This window comes from Apteryx mantelli, chromosome 14 (genome assembly GCF_036417845.1).
Source record: "Apteryx mantelli isolate bAptMan1 chromosome 14, bAptMan1.hap1, whole genome shotgun sequence".
In the NCBI taxonomy this organism is placed as follows: domain Eukaryota; kingdom Metazoa; phylum Chordata; class Aves; order Apterygiformes; family Apterygidae; genus Apteryx; species Apteryx mantelli.
In genome coordinates this window covers 13,792,607-13,800,566 of record NC_089991.1, presented here as the reverse complement: position 1 = coordinate 13,800,566, position 7,960 = coordinate 13,792,607, and the positions used below count along the sequence as shown (strand labels likewise).

General features: G+C 43.8%; 1 protein-coding gene across 9 annotated transcripts in view; it reads left to right on the top strand.

Annotated features, from left to right (window-relative positions):
* Nucleotides 1-6,892: 6,892 nt before the first annotated feature.
* FBXO38 (F-box protein 38) overlaps nucleotides 6,893-7,960 on the top strand; it is a 34,247-nt gene continuing 33,179 nt past the window's right edge. For all 9 annotated transcript variants that reach the window (XR_010885626.1, XR_010885627.1, XR_010885624.1 and 6 more), the window contains exon 1: nucleotides 6,893-6,950. The gene's annotated coding sequence lies outside the window, so the exon portion shown is untranslated. The remainder of the gene's footprint in view (nucleotides 6,951-7,960) is intronic.

The following is a 7,960-nucleotide window of genomic DNA, read 5'->3' as shown; positions in this document are numbered from 1 at the left end:
TTCATGCCACCTAATTCATTCTTGTGCTCAGACACTGGTGATACTATGTTATGCTATTTTAGTTATTTTATTGTAGCATCTAGGAGTCCTATTTACTGACTAGTTTTCACATTCTGTTTGACCTATCATAAAGCTAGAACAAAAAAGGAAGTTCCTCTCCCAGGGAAGTTCTTATCTTATTATTCTTAAGGAGTATAATCTCAGAAAACTGAGAAGAGGCAGATATAGACAAGTGGGTAAGAATATGCAATTTAAAAGTTTTATTTTGCAGAGAAACATTTTTTTGTAGAAAATAAGACTCAATAGCAACATAAAGCCTGAAAGGGAATTTCCCCCAAAGGTAAATCCACACACCTCTGTTCACATGGATATTTTGCCCTACCTCTCCAAGGCATTAAAAATTACAATGCAGAACATCAGAGTGCTAAAACTACATCTTTTGGTAGAAAGCAACAATCAACACACATTTAGTGTTTTAACTAAGTAGAAAAATAAACTGTTGACTGAGGAAACACGGAATTTTCTTTCTTAGAAAAATGGTTATAGGATTCTAAATACTCACTTACAAGATACAAGGGCCTCTTCTGAGTTTAACAAGCCACATGGAGAAAAATATGTATCTGTCATGGAAAACAATACAAAACAAAACAAAAAATCATGATGATTGTCAAGAAATGTGAGACAGATAGGCCTGCCTAGGAAACTTTCCTCGAAAGGTTAAGTCAACCATTGTCTGTGACATGGAGTTCATTATCTCTATTTTTTTGCTGTTCTTTTCAGGCTTTCCTACTTCATCTATCTCTATGACATCTGTAACTCTCATCACAGTCTCACTTTTTTTCTCTAAGTAAGTGAACTGAGGGAACCATCAGTGAAAAATAAAATAGACAATATTAAATGAAAGTAAGATATTCTTCAGAGTTCATTATGCAAACTTACCAGGCCTATTTGTGCTAGTGTGCCTGACTTTTGGATTTTTGGACTGATGCCTGAATAAACTCCATACATATTTTTATCTATTATTTTCCTTTTCCTCAGTTGCAAATATTATGGGCTTCCTTAACAAAAAAACATTAAATAAAGAAGCAAAATTTTGGTCTCTGTTTTGCAGAAGATAAATAAAGCATAATTATAATAATTAAAATTTGGTAACACTTGGGTTCTGGGATTCAGTTCCTTAAGGAATGGGGAAACTGAGGCAGTAATAATCTTCCTCTGGAATCAATCAAAAGGAGGCATAGTTCAAATAGTATTCCAATAGTAATTCAAATTATTCAAACAGTATTCAAATAGTAATCTAAACTGTGTGCATCTATCCCTTCCTGAATAACTCATAAGCATGCAGCATGCTTTTCAACTTTCATCTTACAGTATGCCAATGGTTGGAGAGTTTCTAGTAATGCAAAAGTTTGTATTCGAGTTACATACACCATGAGTTACAAGAAATAATTTAACAACTGTCCTTAAAGGGATATTTTTCACATTCTGTGGGACATGAAGAGTGCTAAACTATTGAGAGACAAGCAAATGTACAGAGATACACATTTAAAAAATGTGAGGAACTGGAACGAACTAAAATTTTTTCTTTCTCTCCTTAACTGGACATTAAATTCCAGCATAAGACAGTCACAATGATCACTAAAAAGGAAGCTTTTCCCCTGTTAGGCCTAGATATTCCCAGACATAATAGGAAATCACAATACATCAGCCATAGGCATGAGAGCTTTAGTATCTCATTCCCAAAGGTTAATGATGTCTCCTTGAAGAACAGCAGCCTGAGAGAGGGCCATGTCACATACACCTTCTGCTAATGCAGAACGCAAGCTGTGATCATGCACTTTCAGGCTTCCCACAAGCAGCATCCTGAAGGCAGAGAGGTGCCATGTGGGCATGGGAAAGGCTGTTATCGCATCCACACCACTGAGGTGCCACCTCCTGGGAGAACCACGGCATGTCTCTGGCTGCCTGCCTCACACCAGCACAACTCTTCCCTTTCTGAACACAGCCGAAAAATAGATGATTTCATGTGACACAGAGCAGAACAGAAGAGGGACAGATTTGTCTCTGCGGCTGTGTCCACTCTCAGATTCTCCTCTCTGTGGCTGGTTTCCACCCCTGCAGTGGACAAGCCCATCATTGCAAGGAGCAAGGCTGCAGTTACTTCCGGAGATTATACTTCACTGCGACTTTACAGCAAGGCTTAAGCATTTTGTTAGGGAAGGGCTTGCACCATTCCTAACAGAGGAACGACAAAACAAGTTCCTTCCCTGTGCCAAACAAGCATTGAATTACAGCTCATCCTGGCTGCAGCCCTCACCCAGCTCCCGCAGTGAGCAGGACCCTGGTGGGATTCCGGCTTGGAATGCCTTCCACTCTCTGCCCCAGCCCTAACCCCACTGCCTGGCGGAGGACAGGAGATTGTCTCCCACCTCCCAGCTCCATATTCAATTATAGCTCTCTTCTGAATCCAACCCTTAGTGTAGTTTTCCTGTCTGAGCACAACCCCCCCCCCCCCCAAACTAAAGGGAGGACAAAGCTTCCTTTGCTCCCTTTGTAAATGGTGAGGAATCACAGAGTATCACCTGTGCCTACTGCCTTCCCCCTACTGCTTGCCTTAAGATTTGATGCTATTTCTGGAACGGGTTTGTGTTTTGCAATACTGTCTTACAGCACGGCCTTCCTGTCATCTCTTAGGCCTCTTGTTTTAATAGGCTCTGCACCATCCTAAAGGCGAGCAGAGGTACATTTGGTGACTGGTAGCAGATTGCACCTCTCATCGCCACTGGCACATTCTGCCCCAAAAGGCTCCCTGTAATCCTCCCACAGACTGACACAAACTGCTTTGTCACTTGTGTGAAATTAAACAACTTATAGTTTATATGAATTTCTAAGCAACGCCTTCATGTTTTGAAACAAACAGAAGCAGATTACATGGCTATGCTAAACCTGCTCACCGGGTAACTGAACTATCTCTTTCTCAGTTAGAGAAAACCACAAAAGCTCTCATCAACTAGGGCAAGAGAAGACAGCCCTGGGTTGCTTATAGTAAGGGACAGCAGAGACTGTTCCACTCAGTGCAGCCAAAACACCCTAGTAGCACACAATCTGCCAGGGCTTCCATAGTTAATATATATGAGAAGTGATATCATTACTTTGCAAACCTCCCTGATTACCAAGAGCACTCTGGATCTGGTAACTTCAAACTACTGCAAATAAGGATATAATTGTCCAAACTGAGACCACTTTGCCCATAATCTCCAAGGGGAACAGACGTGTATCCCCAGAATCCTTCCTGAACCAAGTTCAGGTATTTGGAAACTGTATGTTTGAATTATGTCTCATTACCAAACATAGGGCCAGTGCAGATGTGAGCTGCAACAGCCAGACACGGATACAGGCAGTATGGTGTCATTTCAATGAAACAGGCCAAAACTAGTAAGTGTTAGCAATGAGGAGTAACTATTTTTACAATACCAGTGCTACACTAGTGCCAAAGATTTTATAAAATGTTAAGCTTTTCAGGATGAAAGAGGGGGATGTGCATAACTTCAGAAAATAGAACTAATTCTTTTAAAGCTTAACCTTGTTAAAAAAGTACATTTCTATGTGAAAGAGGCAGGAAAATGTGGGAGTAGATATTTAAACCCTGATGAAAACATTACTCAGGTATGAGAGGAACCCAGTGTTGCAGAATCTCTTTGATTAAGTTTTTATCAGGTATCAGCTGTGGAGAGAGAAGCAAAGTATTAACTGCTGACTAAGTAATGCAGGTGAGACACATTAGGTACCACTTTTCTTATAAATATGGAAAGAGATGCTCTTTTCTAGAAAGAAGGTATTTATATGTTGGTATTTAGGGTATACTAAGATAGTGTCTAGGAATTATATTGATAGGTGTAGGTACAAGAAAAGAGATACATAAATTGTTAATTTTGGACTATTGATATACTTAAATGTGCAGGTTCTAGAAGATTTTCTCAGCTGGCAGTTTCTATTTGGAGCTAGAAGGGTACTCAAACAATTGCTCCCTTAGAGTCTTTAAATTTTGAAATGTTAACAAACTTTTGTTAACCATATATAAGCTGTTAGTGCCCAATTTTGACATCAGTTAGGACAAAGTGTTTGCCCTCTCAGTGGATTAAAGCTTTGAAACATCTTGTAGGAGACCACAGTAAGTATGGAGAGTCCATGGATAGTAGACTCCCTCCCCTAGGGAATACATTAATTCCCTCAGGTCTATTATTTTTGTGATTTCAATAATACCTGTTATTGAAATAATCAGGATTCCTGATTAAGATGATAACAATGTTATTTTTATTATATATCCTCTTGATGGCTGCCCTGTATCTCTGGTTTCTAATTGTTTTGCTTCGGTTCTTGTTTAAGTATCTTTGAGTGCCTCAAACTACAAATCGCCAAATGTAGCACTGGAGAAAAGAGGAAGTAGGACCAACAAACTATTTTCAACTCTGACAATGAACCACATGTAACTGATCTGTGCGATAAGAAGTTACTGGGTTTCTTCCAAGAGAAAAGAAGGTGTTTTCTGTTTCTATTGTGTTTTGTAACCACCTAACCAGTCACATACTCTGATTGCTTATCCAAAAGCTTAACAGAAAAACTGTTCTGCCCAACTCCTTAATTCAATTAAGTCTTTTTTGTGTCTTTTTGAAATCTTATTGCCTCTAAACGTCCTCTCTTTCGGGGGAAAAAACAAACAAACAAGCATTACTAGACTTACATCCTGCTATTAAAGGAACTACTCTTCTATTTGGCTTCTTTTCTGAGGAGACATCATTTGCCTCTTTTCTTTATAGTTTGGGGTCTAAACTTCTGGATGGTGATGCTGACAGGCTTAAAACCTATACTGATTGCCAAGAAGAGTCTCTCCCTATGTTTTGAATAGCTGTTAAAAATTGTTTTGTGTTCAGCAATAGTCTCAGTCGCACCAGTTCTTCTCAGCAACCGTAAATTCAGTCAATCCTGCATGCATTCCTGTTATTGGGTCATCCTTCTGCTGCACTCTGCTATGCTGCTTTCTTCTGCTCTTTTTTGTAAAGAAAGAATCTTATATGAATGGAAAACACCACTCTATATGGCAGTCAGGTTGTGGGTAAAATTGCATGAGACATTAAATAATAGATGTCCCTGCTATCTTCTCCGGAGGCAGCTGTGATGATGTTAAAGCTAGCAGAGGCATGAACAAGAACAACACTTGGACAGAACAGTTACTTGACCCTAAACATGAGAATTGCTTCTAACATCCTGAGGAAAAGCTAAAGAGGAGCATTCCCTGAAGCCATGTCACAGTTGGGATAAATAGGAGTAACCCTAAAGTAAATGTGAATGTCACTCTATGCTTTTACCCAGCAGTGAGGTCACAAATCTCATCCAGTGTGGTCTTCCCTTATTCCCAGACTGCTGTGCTTTGGACCACTGTGTGTGTTTCCTCATTGGTGTGAATGTTCATCTACCACCAACATTATGAATACATTGGTCTGTTTTGGTTTATTTAAAAATGAGACTACAAATTTCAAACAAGAAGTTTCTATATTATCTGTTGATGTGGTTGACTATGCAAAGATGGGTTGGCACTGGAGCAATAACATTAATATGTTATCAGACATACATATACATAAGTGCTTGTGGCAATCAATTACACATATAGACTGTCTCTTTTAGTTTAATGTAAGACCTTCCTTAGAAGAGGTTTTAATATGCAAGGTAGTGCTCTATATCTGATTGCAATGGCTAAATTCTTTTCCAGTTTCCCAGAGAAGGGGAGGGGTACTGTACCACAAAGCACAAAACAAAGGCAAAATGTGAGTAGCGTAATCTCTAACTGAGGGATTGCAATGTGTCTGTCTGGAATATTTTACTGTATGGGATCAGGGCATCTAGTGCATTGCAGCTGTTTTAGAACTACAAATGAAATAACATGTTTAAGGCATGAATGGGATTTGCAGTATGACTCCCCCAAAAAATGGTCTCAATGCTTCATGTACACCTGGGATTCCTAATAGTGCCTGTGCCTTATTTTGATTATTCCACATAGTGGAACTAGAAAGATTTATTTTGTTGCTTCGTATTTCACCACAGAGCATTGTGGATTTTTCTGGAAAGATCATTTCATTAGTAACTGACTTTTCTCACTTTGGCCTTCACATGGGAAAAAAACCCACAAATACTAATCTGTTCAATTATAAATGGGCTTTGTTGCTCAACTCCTTGGGGTTTGTGTGAAACGCATCTCCAAGATTTTAAGTAAATTGGCATTTCCACTGGGATCAATCTAAACAGACAGATTAAAACAGACAGCATAAATTCCACTTAACATGCTTTGCCAGAAGCAACTAGCAGGACCCTCAAGGCCACATTAAAACCTTGGCAAAGAGCATATCACTTTGTAGTTTCATAAAGAACAGTGGCTGGAATGTAATTTTTATTACTTCCAATGGCCATACGAGTGGGGGGGGGACTTCGGAGCCCTGCTGTGGCCTGGGGCTGAGCCAGCACCTCGGGTTGGGCGCTGCCCTTGTGCCAGCCCTGCTCGCCCGGCCTGTCGGGCTCACCCGTCCCTTCCCTCCAAAAGCCGCAGCCGCTTCCCTGTCCCTGCCTGTTAGGCGCCTAAATACTCCCCGGGGCCCGACCGAGGGAGCGCTGGCGAGCGGCGCGCAGGCGGCGGCGAGCACCGCGGCCGCCACCAGCAGAGCGGCCCCCGGCGCGACACACTAAACATGGCGGATGAGACGCCGCACCCAAGATGTCTGCGGGAGCGCTCCACCACGCGGTGGCCACGCCAAGATGGCGGCGGGGCGGAGCTGCGTTGCGCTGCCTCCTCCCGCCGGTGCCGGAAGCGCGGCGGCGCTGGCGGAAGGGGGCGGCAGGAAGCGCTGCCGGGGTTATCCCTCCCCCCGCGGCCACAATAACAGGGCGGCGCTGAGGGGCAGGTAAGGGCTGGCGGGGGCCGGGGCCGGGCGGGCGGAGGTACGGCTAGGGCCCTGCGCCGGGGGCTCCAGGCCCCCCGGCCCGTTCCCGTCCTCGTCCTTCCGCAGCCGATGGGCCTGGTGCGGCGAAGAGACGCCGGCGTCCCGGTCCCCTCCCCCCCCTCCATCCTCTGGCCGTCGCTGCCCGGGCGCGGGCCTGGGGGCGGCGCGGGCCGGCCCCGCGGCGTGACAGCCCCCGAGGAGAGCGGCGCTGCCCGGGAGCGGGGGAGCGGCCGCGTTTGGCGAGCGGAGCAGCGGCTGGCGGCTGGCCCGGGCCTGCGGCGGGAGCGGGGCGCGGCCGGGAGCGGGGCGCGGGGGGGCCGCCAGGGGAGGGGGCTCTGAGGAGGCCTTCTGCACAGCCAGTTACTTACTTCGGCGCAAATAAACTTTTTTCCCCCCCTTTTTAAAGAAAACGCCCACGTTAAGTTCGGCCTTACTAGCCCGTCTGTCGGTGTTGCCTCAACGTTTTGAGCGGCCGTTGCTGCCGAGGAACGCCTGGGCCCCCCCGGCGGCCCGGCTCGCAGGCCGGCTTCTCCTGAGGGCTTTTTTCCCTTGCTCTTTAAGCCTTTTGAGTTCAGCGTAGTAGCTCCTAATCAAGGAGATAATGTTCGTCTAAAGAGTCTTGTGGATTATTTTAGTTGGGGAGAACAAAACTGCTTTGCCTGCTTTATTAAACAGCAGAGGTACCTTTTTGTTTTTAATGGGGTCATTCTGGTAATGTAGAATGAGGTGTTAAGGGTACATGTGTTACTTCAAAATAGAATCTAGAGGAGCATGTATTTTGCAGAGACTGCAGCTGTAAGAGAGGTGAAATCTTTCTTTTCCACCTTAGTGGTAAGAGTTGAGGGATCCAAGCTAAACTACAGTCCAAACCCACGGGGAGAGCTGTGCTCATTGCCTTTAAACCTTACTGGATTTTCCAGATGTTCTTGCTATATGCTAGTCTGTTTATTACAATCTTAATTTCCTCTTAC